Here is a 22,925-nt window from a genome sequence, read left to right on the forward strand (position 1 = left end):
GTAAATTGTTAGCGCTAAAGCCAGAACCCCCCATACTTAGATAGTAATCTAAGCTACGTATATACTTACATGATAAAAGAACAAACAAGGTAAGATATAATCATATGGGTATTTGGCAAACTGTCTAATTTGCTTAAACTAACAGCTTCTTCATGCACCCCAAGTACCATCACCATCTGCTCATGTAGGTCAGAACTTGGCACCATAAGTATAACCAGGAAGTCACCTTTCCATATGTACTGATTGCTGGTTCTATAGGGTAAACAAGCAAAATCCTGGCTAGTCTATAAAAATATAACATAAAATCTTGTTTTTCCCACTCCTCTTTGCAGATCCTCTCCAAGTCATTAAGGATGCGAGGCTGACATTCGGCAACTCGAACCTTCAGCTCCCTCCACAATTTTGCTATGGGATTAAGGTCTGGAGACTGGCTAGGCCACTCCAGGACCTTAATGTGCTTCTTCTTGAGCCACTCCTTTGTTCCCTTGGCTGTGTATTTTGGGTCATTGCCATGCTGGAATCCATGAACGAATTTTCAATGCCCTGGCTGAAGGAAGGAGGTTCTCACCCAAGATTTGATGGTTCATGGCTCCGTCCATCGTCCCTTTGATGTGGTGCAGTTGTCCTGCCTTCTTAATAGAAAAACACCCCCAAAGCATAATGTTTCTACTTTCATGTTTGACGGTGGGGATGGTGTCCCTTGGGTCATAGGCAGCATTCCTCCAAACACGGAGAGTTGAGTTGATGCCAAAGAGCTTGATTTTGATCTCATCTGACCACAACACTTTCACCCAGTTCTCCTCTGAATCATTCAGATGTTCATTGGCAAACTTCAGATGGGCCTATAAATGTGCTTTCTTGAGTAGGGGGACCTTGCGGGCGCTGCAGGATTTCAGTCCTTCATGGCGCAGTGTGTTACCAAGTGTTTTCTTGGTCGCAGCTGCCTTGAGATTATTAACAAGATTCTCCTGTGTAGTTCTGGGCTGATTCCTCACTATTCTCATAATCATTGAAACTCCACGAGGTAAGATCTTGCATGGAGCACTGAGGGAGACTGACAGTTATTTTGTGTTTCGTCCATTTGCGAATAATCGCACCAACTGTTGCCACCTTCTCACCAAGCTGCTTGGCGATGGTCTTGTAGCCCATTCCAGCCTTTTGTAGGTCTACAATCTTGTCCCTGACATCTTTGGACAGCTCTTTGGTCTTAACCATGGTGGAGAGTTTGGAACCTTATTGATTAATTGCTTCTGTGGACAGGTGTCTTTTATACAAGTAACGAGCTGAGATTAGGAACACTCCCTTTAAGAGAGTGCTCCTAATCCCAGCTAGTTACCTGTATAAAAGACACCTGGGAGCCAGAAATCTTGCTGATTGATAGGGGATCAAATACTTATTTCACTCATTAACCTGAAAATCAATTTATAACTTTTTTGATTTGCGTTTTTCTGGATTTTGTTTTTGTTATTCTGTCTCTCACTGTTAAAATTCACCTACCATTAAAATTATAGACTGAAATTTTTTTTGTCAGTGGACAAACGTTCAAAAATCAGCAGGGGATCAAATACTTTTTCCCTCACTGTATAGGATATTCAATTTATAGGTTTGATTACTGTGCTCTCCACAGACACTTTTCTATAATAAAGTTAACATTTTTAAAACGTTAGAGAAAAGATTAACTTGCCTTTGGAGTCGTAACAAAAGAAGTCAGAGAGTGAGTGAATTAAAATGTATTTTGTAATTTGGCAATCTGTCATTAGAAGATGTTATCAGGAAGCAATGAAAACCTGTAACTGATGCACCCCCTGAATTTCCCTACTAGACAACTTGGTTAGAGACAATATGACTATAGCTAAAATTTCCACGCATTTCAAATTTCCAGGGCCTTCCCCAAGAAGGGTAATTTCCATTGATGTAGCTGTGTGCCTTGCAGTGTCACATCTATGGCGAGACATGTTGTGCATACAATTATTTTATATGTCAGTCCCAGCCCATTCTAAATTTATTCAGCGTAATACTTCACAGCAAAAATATCAGGTTATTGAGGGCGGGGCCTGACCGCCGGTGGGATCAGACGTGCTCTGTCTGAGCTCCCGCTCCAGGGCCCGAAAATCGGAGCCAGCTGGAGGCCATCCACGAACACCAACCCCTGACGGTGACCACACTGACCCCCAGCCGATGGGGTACGAGGGGATACCGCCCAAGCACCAACAGCAACCCGACAGTGGCCCGGAGCCGGCTGGAGCTTTAGCCGGAACGAGACGGCCGCTCTTCTGGGTCTCCAGCCGGCGTCTCGCTTCCTCCCCCCTCTGGACCAGGGGGGTCATCCCGGTCCGCAAGGGTGCCAACCATCACACCAGGCAAGGTCTGGCAAGCAGCACTGGCGCGCAATAACCACCGGACAGCGCCCCACAGGAGAGCCGCAAGACGGCCGCTGCGCACCAGCTAAGCGCGCAAACAGCCAGTTTGACTGAGGGGTTCGAACCTGGGCAGAGAGCCTACAGAGACTTGGTCCCAAGGCATTGACGGATGTACCAAGAGCGACTAACAAAACACCCACCCTCCAGGCAGATTCTTACCCAGCGGCGGCAGCCCGAGGCTCCAGGAAATGAAGAGGGCCCCAATATGGCGGAGAGTAAAGCGTTGTACACCGCACTGGCACCGCGCAAACAGACATCACCAATTCTCAAGCCTGCCGACACACCTGTGTGCCTACCTAAAAGCGACATCCAGATAAAGTGACTCCTGCTAACACATGGCAAGACCATCACCAGCAGTGCAGTGACTGTCCTCAATCTTTGCATTATCTCACCCTAACGTTTTTTGGGACCCTGTGGTATTGATAGCTGGTCTACTTAAATAGCAACACTTAGCAAGTGACTGCCTTACTTAGTTAACCTAATCTCCTTATGACCTAACATGTCTCCTAGCACTGTTTTTATTTCTGCTGCTGTTACATCACACACAGTTAACTCCTCGTGTTCACCCAGTTCCTTGTGTCACATGTCGGGCTGGCAGGTTCAGGTACACATGTCCTTGTCTATAATCTGTCTCACTCCTGTACCACACATATGATGTATACCAAGCTTAGACAACTCGTGCCTCCTATTCAGTGTGCCCACCAGCTAAGTATGTCTGCCTAGCCGGTCCATCAACGTCGAAACAATGCGCTACCTGTGCCATTGTTAACCTAGACGCATGTTACCACACTACAACTACACTAGCAAAGTTATCATAGCAATGTTAAATGTGGATTACCCTACTTTATGCTAACATTTTTTCTGTTTAATCCTGTTATACATATATAAAAATGTGCAATCTTTCATGCCACTGTCAAACTTAAGTATGACTTCAAACGTGCTGATGTGGCGTATGTCGATAACATGTAATTAACTGCACAACAATAATAAAGAATTTAAAAAAAAATTAAAAATAAATATCAGGTTATTGTACATGTTCCCAAAATATGATTCAGTAAAAAGTTGAAAAACAGAGAAGTCCTCAGGATTAGGGAAATAGATACCCTTAACCCCTTAAGGACCAAACTTCTGGAATAAAAGGGAATCATGACGTGTCACACACGTCATGTGTCCTTAAGGGGTTAAACATAGGGGTCTTAAAGGAACACGCCGATTGATTTTTTTTAAAAGATAGAGGAAGGGTCGGGGTCACAACATAATTTTTCTATTATTTAGTAGCAGACAGGGCCAGATTAAGAGCCCAGTGGGCCTGGTGCGGACAATTTTAAATTACAGAATCTATAATTTAAATTTTAATATAGGTAGGGAGAGTGTGTCAGGTTGCTAGTTAGGTGTGGGGGATAACCCCTTATTGAAATGTATGAGAGAGCGAAGGGAATGACAGGATTGGAACCTCTCGACCTAAGCTTTCCAAGTACAAAGGCAACCCATAGATAAATAGTAGAATAAAATAAAATATAACCTTTAATTAACAACTATTAAAACAAGAGAATTAAAAACATAATGGCTAATAGTGCTACAAACAAGGAGAGGGGAGGGGTATTGGCTAGAAAGTACAAAAATATATAGTACCAGGGAACTGGGAGGAGAATACACTAGTAATCTGAAAACATACAAAGATCCACTGAGGGGCCTACAGGAGCACCCTTACATAATGACATCCAAATCCCCAAAAGTCTCCAATCCCCAACTCCCAATAACGAAATCTAAAAGAGTCAGATCCCTACCCCTCGCCTAAATAGCTAGCCGTTTCTAACTGACCGGTAGTAGCTGGTAGAACAATGTCACTGGATTGATATCGCTGAGTTAAGATCATAGCGTGGTGGCTCATCATAGAGATATAAAGTATATTCAAGCTGCAGCATCATCCCTTGTCTAACTTCTTTTCGAGGGGAATAACTTTCAAGAATAACTATACCAAAAGAACACAGTGTATTCCAAATCTGCCTTGGTATTTTGTTGTAATAGTTAAAATACACCTTTTAAAAAGGGGTTTCCAGGTGGTAATTAAACCCACACTGCAGTGATTATCATGCTTAGTGTGTCCCTTTAATGGTTCCACTCTAGTCCTAATCTGACTTTCCTATACATGAATGAGTTACATTTTTATTTAATGTTTCCACATTTTAATACACTCAATTTGTTTTGTTTTTGTAGGGAAAGAAAAATCAATCACTTTGTGACACAAATTATGAATTAATATTTTTTTTGTTCTTTCCAGGTTCTTTTCCACGAGCGATATTTAGGAGCCCAGTGCAAATCTAATTTTAGATACATTTACTGTAGATAGATCTTCAAACTACACAAAAGGGTTTTTACTGTAACTATTGTGTGAGTAGAGGAAGGAAAGAATGTTACTTTCCCGAAACAATTCCATTGTATTTTATAGATCTACTTGCTGTGCATGGAACTGGAAAAACAATGTACCTTCTTAAAGAGATACACCACACACCATAAGCACTATAGCTTAGCATACTGGTAACAATGGGAATCTAGAACCTCTGTGATATTTGTTAAAACATTTTCTAGAAGCAAATATTCTCCTCCAGTAACTGCAAGGAATGAACACACAACAACCTTGTAATGTGAGAAATGTTAATCAGAGTTAAAGGGACACTATAGTCACCCAGACCCCTTCAGCTTAATGAAGTGGTCTAGGTGCCAGGTCCCTCAGGTTTTAACCCTTCAGATGCAAACAAAGCAGTTTCAGAGAAACTGTTATGTTTACATGTTTACATTTGTGGTTAAGCCAGCCTCTAGTGGTTCTAGTGGTTAAGCCAGCCTCTAGTGGTTCTAGTGGTTAAGACAGCCTCTAGTGGTTAAGACAGCCACTTGAGGCGCATCTGCGACGCTGGAGGCATATTATGCCTCCATCGTGCAGAGCGTCCACAGGAAAGCATTATGAAATGCTTTCCTATGGACACTTTGAATGCGTGCGCAGCCCTTGCCGCGCATGCGGCTCTGCTGACGTCGGCGAAGAGGTCACCAGCGTCGAGGGAGCCTGGCGCTGGAATAAGGTAAGCTGCTGAAGGGGTTTTAATTCTTCAGCGCCATTACATTTTTACGTTTTCTCTGGTTAATGTTTTGTCTCTCTTAAGTGTCCCTGAACATCTTTTCCCCTTATAAATAGCCTGTTTGTTACTGTATTTAAAGGGACACTAGTCACCAGAACAACTACAGCTTATTGTATTTGTTCTGGTGAGTATAGTCAGTCCCTGCAGGCCTTTTGCTGTAAACACTGTCTTTTCAGAGAAAATACAGTGTTTACATTACAGCCTCGGAATACCTCCAATGGCCACTCCTCATTTGGCTACTAGATGTGCTTACTGGGGCAGTGCTGCACAGTGTGATGGACATTGTGCTGGTTCTTGACAATCTGAGCCAATCCAATGCTTTCTCTGAAAAGGCAGTATTAACCCCTTAAGGACTGAGCCAATTGTACAAGTTGTGATCAAATCAAAATGTAAACAAAACCTTGAATTTGCGCTATATGACTGTTCAGGTGTAATTCACCTCTTTCATATTATGTGCACCCACACTTATCATATATCATTTTGTTCAGGGGAAACAGGTATTGAGTCACATCAAATATTTGTATATTAAGCATAACTTAATATGAATAAAATGTGTTTTTTTTTTAAATGAGAAATTAATAAATTATTTTTTTTTAGTTCTGCATGCATTGTAACTGTGCCCAGGATGGCGACTGCTGGCAGGGACCCGATAAAAGGACGGCGGGGATGTTCTATGCCGCCTGCCGGCGTTTAGGACCACCCCAAAAAGCACAGCATAGAACGCCCACCGTCCTTAAGGGGTTAATCCATCCGACTCCTATTTTGCAAATACTGTTTTCCTATTATGTTGATAAGGTTACACCTAGCATCATTACCTTAACCCCTTCGTGACCAGACTGCTTTTCAATTCTCTTACCGTTTTTACATTTCTGCAGTTTGTGCTTAGCTGTAATTTTAATCTTACTCATTTACTGTACCCTCACATATTATATACCGTTTTTCTCGCCATTAGATGGTCTTTCTAAATATACCATTATTTTCATTATATCACATATAATTTACTATAACAAAAAATGATGAAATTATTTTTAAAAATACACTTTTTCTAACTTTGACCCCCCAAATCTTTTGGGCATCTACAACCAGCCAAAAACACCCATGATAAATAATTTCTAAACTATGTCCTGATTTTAGAAATACCAAATGTTAACATGTTCTTTTTTTTAAATTAACGCAAGTAACATTGTAACTCTGAGATCTGTCAGGAATACCTAAATAACATTTCACATGCATATCTTTTTTAAAAGAAGACAATCTAAGGTATTAAACTTGGGGTATTTAACTCACAATTCAGAACTCGATATAGCACATCCTACATTTTAACCATATTTTATACACTGCACCCCATCACACAATCCTATAGGAATGGGGAGGGTAGAGAGATGAGGTGGGGTATCTCAAGATACTAAATAGAGATTGATATATCACCATTCAGGGAATTCTCTCGGCTTTAATTTTAAGGCATATAACTTAAGCCTCTGATAAAGTTGTTCCATATACTCCATCCATATTTAGTTATGGGCAGGGGCTCTCTCTCCATCTTTAATTGGAAGGAGATTTGTGTTTTTAATATTGCCCATGTTGGGGACTCCCTCTGCTTCTAAAATTTAACAATACATTTTTTTGCTGCTATCAGAATATGAGTAGCTATGTATCCATCTTTTTGCGACAATTTAGGCCAATCAAGATGTATTAGAGAAATTTGTGAGAAAAAAATTAAATGAGCACCCGTAAGATTCTCTAATATATATGTTAATTCCCAAAAGGGTTTTAATTTCTGGCAAATCCACCAGATACGAATATAGGAACCTTCTAAATGATTGCATCACCAGCAAAGAGAGGACGATGTAGGGAACATCTTATTGATTTTCTTTGGATCCAAATGCCATTTAGTTAATATCTTATATTGTAACTCTATTAGATTGAAGCAATGTATAGATTTCTTGACTTTTGGTATAATGTTATACCAGTTTGAAATTTGAATTTCTATTTCAAGATCACTTTTCCATTTATTGATAATGCTGTTAACTGGATCTTCATCATCAAAAATAGAGCTTTTCATTAAAGTTCTAAGGAGTATTTAACTCTTTTCATGCAACCATTTTACCAATCTATGCCAAATGAAAAAAAAATATGAAATAACTGGTGATTTTTTTGACACGCATAGCAATTTAAGAATACATGCACTGAAAAGTTTAAGGGTTACTGCCACAGAACACCCCAATGTGTGTTCAGCAACTAAAAGACCTTATTTGGAGGATGCACATTACAGTTTTCCAACTTGGAATTTTCACAGCTGGCCATCATGCACCCATGTCCTATTTGGGACATTTTTGAAGACAGCGAATGTATTTTACACCCTTCAAACCATATATTTTTGAAAAGTAGACACCTTAGGGTATTCCAAATGGTGGTATTTTAACACTTTCCATGCACTAATTCTACCACCAGTCTTTGTCAAACTTTTGGGTAGTCATTTTTTTGTTTTATTTTATTCTCACGTTGTACTTTAGGCATGGATTCTCAATTCCTGTTATGTGTTAATGACAAAGAACATTGCAATACGTGTTCAGCAACATCTCCTGATTAGAACAGTGCTCCCAATGTACAGGTTTTATGGGTTTTTGCAAACTTACGCAAGTCAAATGTAGGGCTTTCCCCTTTTCCATGTTTGTGCATTGAAATTTGCCAGATTTGTTTGCTGGGCCAATGTTGCCTTTGAGACCGTGTAGCAGCCCAGGAATGAAAATGAACCCCATCATCATATAACATTTGTAAAAGTAGACAACCCACAGTATTCAAAATGGGGTATGTCCAGACTTTTTTTTAGTAACCACTTAGTCACAAACCGTGGACAAAATTAGAATGTATTCACACAAACTGCCATTTCACCGATGATATCACTATAATACATTTTACTGCTCTAAAACACTCATATTTGTGTAGAGCAGGCTTCCCAAAACTCAGGCCCTCCAGATGTTGCTGAACTACAACTTCCATGATTCTCAGCCCATCTATTTAATTCATAGAATCATGAGAGTTGTAGTTCAGCAACGTATGAAGGGCCGGTGTTTGGGGAAGCCTGGTGTAGAGTATTGGTCTCACGAGTACAACAGTACCCCTCAAGTACAGGTTTTATGGTGATTTGGAAAGTTACAGGGTCAAACATAAGATTTGACAATTTATGTTTTTGTAAATTGCTATTTGCCAGATTGGCTGTTGCCTTTGAGATGGTATGGAAGCCCAGAAATGAAAACAAACCCTACCATAGCAAACCATTTGAAATACTAGACAACCCAGTGTATTCAAAATGGGGTATATGTCCAGTCTTTTGTAGTAGCCACAAACGCTTGCCAAAGTTAGTGTTCATATTTTTTTTGCATTTTTTTTACACAAAAACTGCACTTTTACTGATAATTTCATCATTGTGACAAGTTTTACTGTTTTAAACACTCATTTATGTTGGGCGAAGTCTCCCGAGTATAACAATACTCCCCATGTACAGGTTTGTGTTAATTTGGAAAGTTACAGGGTCAATATAGGGCTTGCCCAATTTTGTTTGCCAAATTGGTTTGCTGGGTCTGTGTTGTCTTTTGAGACCATATGGTAGCCCAGGAATGTGAAATAACCCCATCATGGCATACCATTTTCAAATGTAGACAACCCAGGGTATTCCCAGTCTTTTGTAGTAGCCACTTAGTCACAAACGCTGGCCAAATTATTGTTTTTATAAAAAAAAATTTTTTAATATTATAATATATATATATATATATATATATATATATACACACACACACACACACACACACACACACACACACATTTAATTCCTATATATGTATAATATATATTAATTAAAGCATTTTATAATATATTATACATATGATTTCCTTATAAGTGTATTTTGAGATATAGGTGTATATATCTCCAAGTACACTTATAATTAAATCATACATATGCATAATATATTATAAAAATCCTTATTTTACAATATACATGTATAATATTTTTATATTTACTGTTTTAGCAGCCTGGGGGACTGCCTGACAGCTCAGACAGTCCCCCTGCTTGCAGCTCCATGGACTCCAGCAGCCTGGGGGACTGCCTGACAGCTCAGACAGTCCCCCTGCTTGCAGCTCCATGGACTCCTATTACAGTGATGTGATCATGGTGATCACATGGCCCTGAAGGGCCGGGCTGGCTGGAGCTGCTCCAGGGAGACTGCTGGGGTTTCCGTAAGTCCCCCTCCTGACCGTGATCACCGGTCCAGGTAAGTCCAGGGCTCCTATTTGCCGCGGACGTGACCGTTTTTTGTCGGACATATCTAGTACGTCTGCGGTCGTTAAAGGGATATGTATTTATAACTTCATTCTAAATGTATTTTGATTTAAATATATATGTATATTAATATCAAAATACAGTTAGAACAAATTTAAACAGATATATAATAAAAAAAAAAAGTATTAATTTTTTTTCCCCCCAACTCATTTATTGATTAATTTTAATACATATATATATATTTAACGTTATTCTAAGTGTATTTTAATATTAATATATATAATTGTATAGATTAATATTAAAATACACGTTTAATGATTTATGTATGTGTATATAAAATTAATTAGATCATATATATACATTTATATATGATATAAGTACCGTATTTATCGGCGTATAACACGCACTTTTTCTCCCTGAAAATAGGGAGAAAATCATGGGTGCGTGTTATACGCCGATGTCCCACATTTACTTACCTGTCTTGAAGCGTGGGCCGGCTTCACAGCGCACACCGCAGAACTGGAACTTAAATTTCAGGTTCCAGTTTCCGGCGGGACTGAAAGGAAGTGTGCACACTATTGTGTGCACACTTCCTTTCAGTCCCGCCGGTACTGGAACTTAAATTTCAGGTTCCGGTTTCCGGCGGGACTGAAAGGAAGTGTGCACACTATTGTGTGCACACTTCCTTTCAGTCCCGCCGGAAACCGGAACCTGAAATTTAAGTTCCAGTTCTGCGGTGCGCGCTGTGAAGCCGGCCCACGCTTCAAGACAGGTAAGTAAATATGGGACAGAGGGAAAGTGCACTAGGGGACACTATGGGAGGAGGACACACTATGGGGGGTGGAGAATAGTATGGGAGGGGGGGGGAAGAATACTATGGAAAGGGGGGGGACACTATGGGAGGGGGTGGAGAATACTATGGGAGGGGGGAGAGAATACTATGGAAAGGGGGGGGAACACTATGGGATGAGGGGGGGGGGGAATACTATGGGAGGGGTGGAAATTTCCTGGAATTTCCTTCGGGAAATGAGGTGCGTGTTATACGCCGGGGCGTGTTATACGCCGATAAATACGGTACTTTTATTTACTTTTTAATAACTTTTCAAAGTTTTGTACAGGCATTAGGGAGGCTGCGTGAGAGCTCAGACAGGCCCCCTGCAGGCACTGCACAAGCCGGCTATTCCGACCATGTGATCGCGAGGACCCTGCGATCACAAGGCACGGGGGAGCCAGAGGGGGTCTGCCTGAGCTCCCAGGCAGACCCCGGGATCGCAAGCGATCAGGTAAGTGGGGACTTACTAATGGACGTACCAGGTACGTCCGTGGTCGTTAATGGACTTTTTTGTCGGATGTGCCTAGTTCGTCCATGGTCGGGAAGGGGTTAAAGGGACACTGTAGGCACCCAGATCACTTCAGCTAATTGAAGTAATCTGGGTGTTGCAATGTATAACATTGCAGCTCTAAGTCTACCCTCAGTGGATGTCTAACAGACGGGTGCTTCCGGAATCTAAACGGACTTTTGTTTCATTATCGGACGCCGGACGTCCTCACGGACCTCCAGTGACAGATTTTCCCAATAAGAAAGCAATGAATAATGCTTTCCTATGGGGAGGTCTAATGTGTGCGGCCCACACCCATTGCTGGTATGAATTGGTATGTCTAGTAGGAAGTGTGTAGTCTCTGAGTTAGTCATATCCTACTGTGCCTACGGTGTTCCTTTAAGTCACAAGATCAGTAAGAGTGCTGGTACACCAGATATCAAAATTCAGTCACAAACAATGCACTCCCCAACACTTCTGATAACAGTAGCTGCTATTCCCCTCCCAGTCCTTCACACTGTGCCTGCTGCTCCCCCTCCCCAGTCTATCACACACAGTGTCTGCTCCCCCGCCAGTCTCTCTCACACACAGTAATAAAAAAAAAAAAAAAAAAAAAAAAAGGATAGGTTCGCACTCGGCCACAATGTTTCAACCCAAGGTGCTACTGAGCATGGGTCAGCAAACTTCAAGGAATATATATGAATAAGAAAATCTCAGGCACTCACTGCGTCTGCTTCTAGGCTGATTTATTACACCGTTTCGACCTGTTAAGGTCTTTATCAAGCTTATAAAGACCTTACCAGGTCGAAACGTTGCAATAAAACTGCCTAGAAGCAATCGCAGTAAGTGCCTGAGATTTTCTTATTCTCTCACACACAGTGTCTGCTATGCCCCCTCTCTCTCACACACAGTGTCTGCTATGCCCCCTCTCTCTCACACACAGTGTCTGCTATGCACCCTCTCTCTCACACACAGTGTCTGCTATGCCCCCTCTCTCTCTCACACACAGTGTCTGCTATGCCCCCCCTCTCTCTCACACACAGTGTCTGCTATGCCCCCTCTCTCTCTCACACACAGTGTCTGTTATGCCCCCTCTCTCTCTCACACACAGTGTCTGCTATGCCCCCTCTCTCTCTCACACACAGTGTCTGCTATGCCCCCTCTCTCTCTCACACACAGTGTCTGCTATGCCCCCTCTCTCTCACACACAGTGTCTGCTATGCCCCCTCTCTCTCACACACAGTGTCTGCTATGCCCGCTCTCTCTCACACACAGTGTCTGCTATGCCCCCTCTCTCTCACACACAGTGTCTGCTATGCCCCCTCTCTCTCACACACAGTGTCTGCTATGCCCCCTCTCTCTCACACAGTGTCTGCTATGCCCCCTCTCTCTCACACAGTGTCTGCTATGCCCCCTCTCTCTCACAGTGTCTGCTATCCCCCCAGTCTCTCTCACACACAGTGTGCTATGCCCCCTCTCTCTCACACAGTGTCTGCTATGCCCCCTCTCTCTCTCAAACAGTGTCTGCTATGCCCCCCCTCTCTCTCAAACAGTGTCTGCTATGCCCCCTCTCTCTCTCACACAGTGTCTGTTATCCCCCCAGTCTCTCTCACACAGTGTCTGTTATCCCCCCAGTCTCTCTCACACAGTGTCTGTTATCCCCCCAGTCTCTCTCACACAGTGTCTGTTATCCCCCCAGTCTCTCTCACACAGTGTCTGTTATCCCCCCAGTCTCTCTCACACAGTGTCTGTTATCCCCCCAGTCTCTCTCACACAGTGTCTGTTATCCCCCCAGTCTCTCTCACACAGTGTCTGTTATCCCCCCAGTCTCTCTCACACAGTGTCTGTTATCCCCCCAGTCTCTCTCACACAGTGTCTGTTATCCCCCCAGTCTCTCTCACACAGTGTCTGTTATCCCCCCAGTCTCTCTCACACAGTGTCTGTTATCCCCCCAGTCTCTCTCACACAGTGTCTGTTATCCCCCCAGTCTCTCTCTCACACAGTGTCTGTTATCCCCCCAGTCTCTCTCTCAGTGTCTGCTATCCCCCAGTATCTCTCACACAGTGTCTGCTATCCCCCAGTCTCTCTCTCACAGTGTCTGCTATCCCCCAGTCTCTCTCTCACAGTGTCTGTTATCCCCCCAGTCTCTCTCACACAGTGTCTGTTATCCCCCCAGTCTCTCTCACACACAGTGTGTTATCCCCCCAGTCTCTCACACACAGTGTGTTATCCCCCCAGTCTCTCTCTCACACAGTGTCTGTTATCCCCCAGTCTCTCGCACAGTGTCTGTTATCCCCCAGTCTCTCGCACAGTGTCTGTTATCCCCCAGTCTCTCACACAGTGTCTGTTATCCCCCAGTCTCTCACACAGTGTCTGTTATCCCCCAGTCTCTCACACAGTGTCTGTTATCCCCCAGTCTCTCACACAGTGTCTTTTATCCCCCCAGTCTCTCAGTGTCTTTTATCCCCCCAGTCTCTCACACAGTGTCTTTTATCCCCCCAGTCTCTCACACAGTGTCTTTTATCCCCCAGTCTCTCTCACAGTGTCTGTTATCCCCCCCAGTCTCTCTCACACAGTGTGTGTGTTATCCCCCCAGTCTCTCTCACACACAGTGTGTTATCCCCCCAGTCTCTCTCACACACAGTGTGTTATCCCCCCAGTCTCTCTCACACACAGTGTGTTATCCCCCAGTCTCTCTCACACACAGTGTGTTATCCCCAGTCTCTCTCTCACACAGTGTCTGTTATCCCCCCAGTCTCTCTCTCAGTGTCTGTTATCCCCCCAGTCTCTCTCTCACACAGTGTCTGTTATCCCCCCAGTCTCTCTCTCACACAGTGTCTGTTATCCCCCCAGTCTCTCTCACACAGTGTCTGTTATCCCCCAGTCTCTCTCACAGTGTCTGTTATCCCCCCCAGTCTCTCTCACACACAGTGTGTTATCCCCCAGTCTCTCTCACACAGTGTCTGTTATCCCCCCAGTCTCTCACACAGTGTCTGTTATCCCCCCCAGTCTCTCACACAGTGTCTGTTATCCCCCCAGTCTCTCACACAGTGTCTGTTATCCCCACAGTCTCTCACAGTGTCTGTTATCCCCCCCAGTCTCTCACACAGTGTGTTATCCCCCAGTCTCTCTCAGTGTCTGCTATCCCCCCAGTCTCTCTCAGTGTCTGCTATCCCCCAGTCTCTCTCGGTGTCTGCTATCCCCCCAGTCTCTCTCAGTGTCTGCTATCCCCCAGTCTCTCACACAGTGTCTGCTATCCCCCAGTCTCTCACACAGTGTCTGCTATCCCCCAGTCTCTCTCACACACAGTGTCTGTTATCCCCCCAGTCTCTCTCACACACAGTGTGTTATCCCCCCAGTCTCTCTCACACACAGTGTGTTATCCCCCCAGTCTCTCTCACACACAGTGTGTTATCCCCCCAGTCTCTCTCACACAGTGTCTGTTATCCCCCCCAAGTCTCTCTCACACAGTGTTATCCCCCAGTCTCTCACACAGCGTCTGTTATCCCCCCAGTCTCTCACACAGTGTCTGTTATCCCCCCAGTCTCTCACACAGTGTCTGTTATCCCCAGTCTCTCACACAGTGTCTGTTATCCCCCCCAGTCTCTCACACAGTGTCTGTTATCCCCCCAGTCTCTCACACAGTGTCTGTTATCCCCCAGTCTCTCACACAGTGTCTGTTATCCCCCAGTCTCTCACACAGTGTCTGTTATCCCCCCAGTCTCTCACACAGTGTCTGTTATCCCCCCAGTCTCTCACACAGTGTCTGTTATCCCCCCCAGTCTCTCACACAGTGTCTGTTATCCCCCCGTCTCTCACAGTGTCTGTTATCCCCCCAGTCTCTCTCACAGTGTCTGTTATCCCCCCAGTCTCTCTCACACAGTGTCTGTTATCCCCCCCAGTCTCTCTCCCAGTGTCTTATCCCCCCCAGTCTCTCTCCCACACAGTATCTGTTATCCCCCCAGTCTCTCCCCCACACAGTGTCTGTTATCCCCCCCAGTCTCTCAGACACAGTGTCTGCTATCCCCCCAGTCTCTCTCAGTGTCTGCTATCCCCCCAGTCTCTCTCAGTGTCTGCTATCCCCCAGTCTCTCTCTCACACACAGTGTCTGTTATCCCCCCAGTCTCTCTCACACAGTGTGTTATCCCCCCAGTCTCTCTCACACAGTGTCTGTTATCCCCCCAGTCTCTGTGTGTTATCCCCCAGTCTCTCTCACACAGTGTGTTATACCCCCAGTCTCTCACACAGCGTCTGTTATCCCCCCAGTCTCTCACACAGTGTCTGTTATCCCCCCAGTCTCTCACACAGTGTCTGTTATCCCCCCAGTCTCTCACACAGTGTGTTATCCCCCCCAGTCTCTCACACAGTGTCTGTTATCCCCCCGTCTCTCACAGTGTCTGTTATCCCCCCAGTCTCTCTCACAGTGTCTGTTATCCCCCCCAGTCTCTCACACAGTGTCTGTTATCCCCCCAGTCTCTCACACAGTGTCTGTTATCCCCCCGTCTCTCACACAGTGTCTGTTATCCCCCCAGTCTCTCTCAGTGTCTGTTATCCCCCCCAGTCTCTCTCACACAGTGTCTGTTATCCCCCCCAGTCTCTCTCACACAGTGTCTGTTATCCCCCCCAGTCTCTCTCACACAGTGTCTTATCCCCCCAGTCTCTCTCCCAGTGTCTTATCCCCCCAGTCTCTCTCCCACACAGTATCTGTTATCCCCCCTGTCTCTCCCCCACACAGTATCTGTTATCCCCCCAGTCTCTCCCCCACACAGTGTCTGTTATCCCCCCCAGTCTCTCAGACACAGTGTCTGCTATCCCCCCAGTCTCTCTCAGTGTCTGCTATCCCCCCAGTCTCTCTCACACAGTGTCTGCTATCCCCCAGTCTCTCTCACACACAGTGTCTGTTATCCCCCCAGTCTCTCTCACACAGTGTGTTATCCCCCCAGTCTCTCTCACACAGTGTCTGTTATCCCCCAGTCTCTCTGTGTCTGTTATCCCCCCAGTCTCTCTCACACAGTGTGTTATACCCCCAGTCTCTCACACAGCGTCTGTTATCCCCCCAGTCTCTCACACAGTGTCTGTTATCCCCCCAGTCTCTCACACAGTGTCTGTTATCCCCCCCAGTCTCTCACACAGTGTCTGTTATCCCCCCCAGTCTCTCACACAGTGTCTGTTATCCCCCCAGTCTCTCACACAGTGTCTGTTATCCCCCCAGTCTCTCTCACACAGTGTCTGTTATCCCCCCAGTCTCTCTCACACAGTGTCTGTTATCCCCCCAGTCTCTCTCACACAGTGTCTTATCCCCCCAGTCTCTCTCCCAGTGTCTTATCCCGCAGTCTCTCTCCCAGTGTCTTATCCCCCCAGTCTCTCTCACACACAGTGTGTTATCCCCCCAGTCTCTCACACACAGTGTGTTATCCCCCCAGTCTCTCACACACAGTGTCTGTTATCCCCCCCAGTCTCTGTGTGTCATCCCCCCAGTCTCTCTCACACAGTGTGTTATACCCCCAGTCTCTCACACAGCGTCTGTTATCCCCCCAGTCTCTCACACAGTGTGTTATCCCCCCAGTCTCTCACAGTGTCTGTTATCCCCCCAATCTCTCACACAGTGTCTGTTATCCCCCCAGTCTCTCACACAGTGTCTGTTATCCCCCCAGTCTCTCACAGTGTCTGTTATCCCCCCCAGTCTCACAGTGTCTGTTATCCCCCCCAGTCTCTCTCACAGTGTCTTATCCCCCCAGTCTCTCTCCCAGTGTCTTATCCCCCCAGTCTCTCTCCCACACAGTATCTGTTATCCCCCCAGTCTCTCCCACACAGTATCTGTTATCCCCCCAGTCTCTCTCACACACACAGTGTGTTATCCCCCCAGTCTCTCTCTCACACAGTGTATGTTATCCCCCCAGTCTCTCTCTCACACAGTGTCTGCTATCCCCCAGTCTCTCACACAGTGTCTGCTATCCCCCAGTCTCTAACACAGTGTCTGCTATCCCCCAGTCTCTCTCACACACAGTGTCTGTTATCCCCCCAGTCTCTCTCACACACAGTGTGTTATCCCCCCAGTCTCTCTCACACACAGTGTGTTATCCCCCCAGTCTCTCTCACACACAGTGTGTTATCCCCCCAGTCTCTCTCACACACAGTGTGTTATCCCCCCAGTCTCTCTCACACACAGTGTGTTATCCCCCCAGTCTCTCTCACACACAGTGTGTTATCCCCCCAGTCTCTCTCACACACAGTGTGTTATCCCCCCAGTCTCTCTCACACAGTGTCTGTTATCCCCCCAAGTCTCTCTCACACAGTGTTATCCCCCCAGTCTCTCACACAGCGTCTGTTATCCCCCCAGTCTCTCACACAGTGTCTGTTATCCCCCCCAGTCTCTCACACAGTGTCTTATCCCCCCAGTCTCTCTCACAGTGTCTTATCCCCCCAGTCTCTCTCCCAGTGTCTTATCCCCCCAGTCTCTCTCCCAGTGTCTTATCCCCCCAGTCTCTCTCACACACAGTGTGTTATCCCCCCAGTCTCTCACACACACAGTGTGTTATCCCCCCAGTCTCTCACACACACAGTGTGTTATCCCCCCAGTCTCTCACACACAGTGTCTGTTATCCCCCCCAGTCTCTGTGTGTTATCCCCCCAGTCTCTCACACAGTGTGTTATCCCCCCAGTCTCTCACACAGTGTGTTATCCCCCCAGTCTCTCACACAGTGTGTTATCCCCCCAGTCTCTCACACAGTGTCTGTTATCCCCCCAATCTCTCACACAGTGTCTGTTATCCCCCCAGTCTCTCTCACACACACAGTGTGTTATCCCCCCAGTCTCTCTCTCACACAGTGTATGTTATCCCCCCAGTCTCTCTCTCACACAGTGTCTGCTATCCCCCAGTCTCTCACACAGTGTCTGCTATCCCCCAGTCTCTAACACAGTGTCTGCTATCCCCCAGTCTCTAACACAGTGTCTGCTATCCCCCAGTCTCTCTCACACACAGTGTCTGTTATCCCCCCCAGTCTCTCTCACACACAGTGTGTTATCCCCCCAGTCTCTCTCACACACAGTGTGTTATCCCCCCAGTCTCTCTCACACAGTGTCTGTTATCCCCCCAGTCTCTGTGTGTTATCCCCCCAGTCTCTCTCACACAGTGTCTGTTATCCCCCCAGTCTCTGTGTGTTATCCCCCCAGTCTCTGTGTGTTATCCCCCCAGTCTCTCTCACACAGTGTGTTATACCCCCAGTCTCTCACACAGCGTCTGTTATCCCCCCAGTCTCTCACACAGTGTGTTATCCCCCCAGTCTCTCACACAGTGTGTTATCCCCCCAGTCTCTCACACAGTGTCTGTTATCCCCCCCAGTCTCTCACACAGTGTCTGTTATCCCCCCCAGTCTCTCTCACACAGTGTCTTATCCCCCCAGTCTCTCTCCCAGTGTCTTATCCCCCCAGTCTCTCTCCCACACAGTATCTGTTATCCCCCCAGTCTCTCTCCCACACAGTATCTGTTATCCCCCCAGTCTCTCTCCCACACAGTGTCTGATATCCCCCCCAGTCTCTCTCACACACACAGTGTGTTATCCCCCCAGTCTCTCTCTCACACAGTGTCTGTTATCCCCCCAGTCTCTCTCTCACACAGTGTCTGCTATCCCCCAGTCTCTCACACAGTGTCTGCTATCCCCCAGTCTCTAACACAGTGTCTGCTATCCCCCAGTCTCTCTCACACACAGTGTCTGTTATCCCCCCAGTCTCTCTCACACACAGTGTGTTATCCCCCCAGTCTCTCTCACACACAGTGTGTTATCCCCCCAGTCTCTCTCACACAGTGTCTGTTATCCCCCCAAGTCTCTCTCACACAGTGTTATCCCCCCAAGTCTCTCACACAGCGTCTGTTATCCCCCCAGTCTCTCACAGTGTCTGTTATCCCCCCCAGTCTCTCACACAGTGTCTGTTATCCCCCCAGTCTTTCACACAGTGTCTGTTATCCCCCCCAGTCTCTCACACAGTGTCTGTTATCCCCCCAGTCTCTCTCACACAGTGTCTTATCCCCCCAGTCTCTCTCCCAGTGTCTTATCCCCCCAGTCTCTCTCCCAGTGTCTTATCCCCCCAGTCTCTCTCACACACAGTGTGTTATCCCCCCAGTCTCTCACACACACAGTGTGTTATCCCCCCAGTCTCTCACACAGTGTCTGTTATCCCCCCCAGTCTCTGTGTGTTATCCCCCCAGTCTCTGTGTGTTATCCCCCCAGTCTCTCTCACACAGTGTGTTATACCCCCAGTCTCTCACACAGCGTCTGTTATCCCCCCAGTCTCTCACACAGTGTGTTATCCCCCCAGTCTCTCACACAGTGTCTGTTATCCCCCCAATCTCTCACACAGTGTCTGTTATCCCCCCAGTCTCTCACAGTGTCTGTTATCCCCCCAGTCTCTCACACAGTGTCTGTTATCCCCCCAGTCTCTCACACAGTGTCTGTTATCCCCCCAGTCTCTCTCACAGTGTCTTATCCCCCCAGTCTCTCTCCCAGTGTCTTATCCCCCCAGTCTCTCTCCCACACAGTATCTGTTATCCCCCCAGTCTCTCCCACACAGTATCTGTTATCCCCCCAGTCTCTCTCCCACACAGTATCTGTTATCCCCCCAGTCTCTCTCACACACACAGTGTGTTATCCCCCCAGTCTCTCTCTCACACAGTGTCTGCTATCCCCCAGTCTCTCACACAGTGTCTGTTATCCCCCCAGTCTCTCTCTCACAGTGTCTGTTATCCCCCCAGTCTCTCTCTCACACAGTGTATGTTATCCCCCCAGTCTCTCTCTCACACAGTGTCTGCTATCCCCCAGTCTCTCACACAGTGTCTGTTATCCCCCAGTCTCTAACACAGTGTCTGCTATCCCCCAGTCTCTCTCACACACAGTGTCTGTTATCCCCCCAGTCTCTCACACACAGTGTCTGTTATCCCCCCAGTCTCTCTCACACACAGTGTGTTATCCCCCCAGTCTCTCTCACACACAGTGTGTTATCCCCCCAGTCTCTCTCACACACAGTGTGTTATCCCCCCAGTCTCTCTCACAGTGTCTGTTATCCCCCCAAGTCTCTCACACAGTGTTATCCCCCCAGTCTCTCACACAGCGTCTGTTATCCCCCAGTCTCTCACACAGTGTCTGTTATCCCCCCAGTCTCTCACACAGTGTCTGTTATCCCCCCAGTCTCTCACACAGTGTCTGTTATCCCCCCAGTCTCTCACACAGTGTCTGTTATCCCCCCAGTCTCTCACACAGTGTCTGTTATCCCCACAGTCTCTCACAGTGTCTGTTATCCCCCCCCAGTCTCTCACACAGTGTCTGTTATCCCCCCCAGTCTCTCAAACAGTGTCTGTTATCCCCCCGTCTCTCAGTGTCTGTTATCCCCCCAGTCTCTCTCACAGTGTCTGTTATCCCCCCAGTCTCTCTCACACAGTGTGTTATCCCCCCAGTCTCTCTCACACAGTGTCTGTTATCCCCCCCAGTCTCTCACACAGTGTCTGTTATCCCCCCGTCTCTCACAGTGTCTGTTATCCCCCCAGTCTCTCTCACAGTGTCTGTTATCCCCCCAGTCTCTCTCACAGTGTCTGTTATCCCCCCAGTCTCTCTCACACAGTGTGTTATCCCCCCAGTCTCTCTCACACAGTGTCTGTTATCCCCCCAGTCTCTCACACAGTGTCTGTTATCCCCCCAGTCTCTCACACAGTGTCTGTTATCCCCCCAGTCTCTCACACAGTGTCTGTTATCCCCCAGTCTCTCACACAGTGTCTGTTATCCCCACAGTCTCTCACAGTGTCTGTTATCCCCCCCAGTCTCTCACACAGTGTCTGTTATCCCCCCCAGTCTCTCACACAGTGTCTGTTATCCCCACAGTCTCTCTCACAGTGTCTGTTATCCCCCCAGTCTCTCTCACACAGTGTGTTATCCCCCCAGTCTCTCTCACACAGTGTCTGTTATCCCCCCCAGTCTCTCTCACACAGTGTCTTATCCCCCCAGTCTCTCTCCCAGTGTCTTATCCCCACAGTCTCTTTCCCACACAGTATCTGTTATCCCCCCAGTCTCTCCCCCACACAGTGTCTGTTATCCCCCCCAGTCTCTCAGACACAGTGTCTGTTATCCCCCCCAGTCTCTCAGACACAGTGTCTGCTATCCCCCCAGTCTCTCTCACACAGTGTCTGCTATCCCCCCAGTCTCTCTCACACAGTGTCTGCTATCCCCCCAGTCTCTCTCACACAGTGTCTGCTATCCCCCAGTCTCTCTCACACAGTGTCTGTTATCCCCCCAGTCTCTCTCACACAGTGTCTGTTATCCCCCCAGTCTCTCTCACACAGTGTCTGTTATCCCCCCAGTCTCTCTCACACAGTGTGTTATACCCCCAGTCTCTCACACAGTGTGTTATACCCCCAGTCTCTCACACAGTGTGTTATACCCCCAGTCTCTCACACAGCGTCTGTTATCCCCCCAGTCTCTCTCTCACACAGCGTCTGTTATCCCCCCAGTCTCTCTCTCTCACACAGTGTCTGTTATCCCTCCAGTCTCTCTCTCTCACACAGTGTCTGTTATCCCCCCAGTCTCTCTCTCTCACACAGTGTCTGTTATCCCCCCAGTCTCTCTCTCTCACACACAGTGTGTTATCCCCCCAGTCTCTCTCACACACAGTGTGTTATCCCCCCAGTCTCTCTCACACACAGTGTGTTATCCCCCCAGTCTCTCTCACAGTGTCTGTTATCCCCCCAGTCTCTCACACAGTGTTATCCCCCCAGTCTCTCACACAGCGTCTGTTATCCCCCAGTCTCTCACACAGTGTCTGTTATCCCCCCAGTCTCTCACACAGTGTCTGTTATCCCCCCAGTCTCTCACACAGTGTCTGTTATCCCCCCAGTCTCTCACACAGTGTCTGTTATCCCCCCAGTCTCTCACACAGTGTCTGTTATCCCCACAGTCTCTCACAGTGTCTGTTATCCCCCCCCAGTCTCTCACACAGTGTCTGTTATCCCCCCCAGTCTCTCAAACAGTGTCTGTTATCCCCCCGTCTCTCAGTGTCTGTTATCCCCCCAGTCTCTCTCACAGTGTCTGTTATCCCCCCAGTCTCTCTCACACAGTGTGTTATCCCCCCAGTCTCTCTCACACAGTGTCTGTTATCCCCCCCAGTCTCTCACACAGTGTCTGTTATCCCCCCGTCTCTCACAGTGTCTGTTATCCCCCCAGTCTCTCTCACAGTGTCTGTTATCCCCCCAGTCTCTCTCACAGTGTCTGTTATCCCCCCAGTCTCTCTCACACAGTGTGTTATCCCCCCAGTCTCTCTCACACAGTGTCTGTTATCCCCCCAGTCTCTCACACAGTGTCTGTTATCCCCCCAGTCTCTCACACAGTGTCTGTTATCCCCCCAGTCTCTCACACAGTGTCTGTTATCCCCCAGTCTCTCACACAGTGTCTGTTATCCCCACAGTCTCTCACAGTGTCTGTTATCCCCCCCAGTCTCTCACACAGTGTCTGTTATCCCCCCAGTCTCTCACACAGTGTCTGTTATCCCCACAGTCTCTCTCACAGTGTCTGTTATCCCCCCAGTCTCTCTCACACAGTGTGTTATCCCCCCAGTCTCTCTCACACAGTGTCTGTTATCCCCCCAGTCTCTCTCACACAGTGTCTTATCCCCCCAGTCTCTCTCCCAGTGTCTTATCCCCACAGTCTCTTTCCCACACAGTATCTGTTATCCCCCCAGTCTCTCCCCCACACAGTGTCTGTTATCCCCCCAGTCTCTCAGACACAGTGTCTGCT

Source organism: Pelobates fuscus, chromosome 1 (genome assembly GCF_036172605.1).
Source record: "Pelobates fuscus isolate aPelFus1 chromosome 1, aPelFus1.pri, whole genome shotgun sequence".
Taxonomy (NCBI): domain Eukaryota; kingdom Metazoa; phylum Chordata; class Amphibia; order Anura; family Pelobatidae; genus Pelobates; species Pelobates fuscus.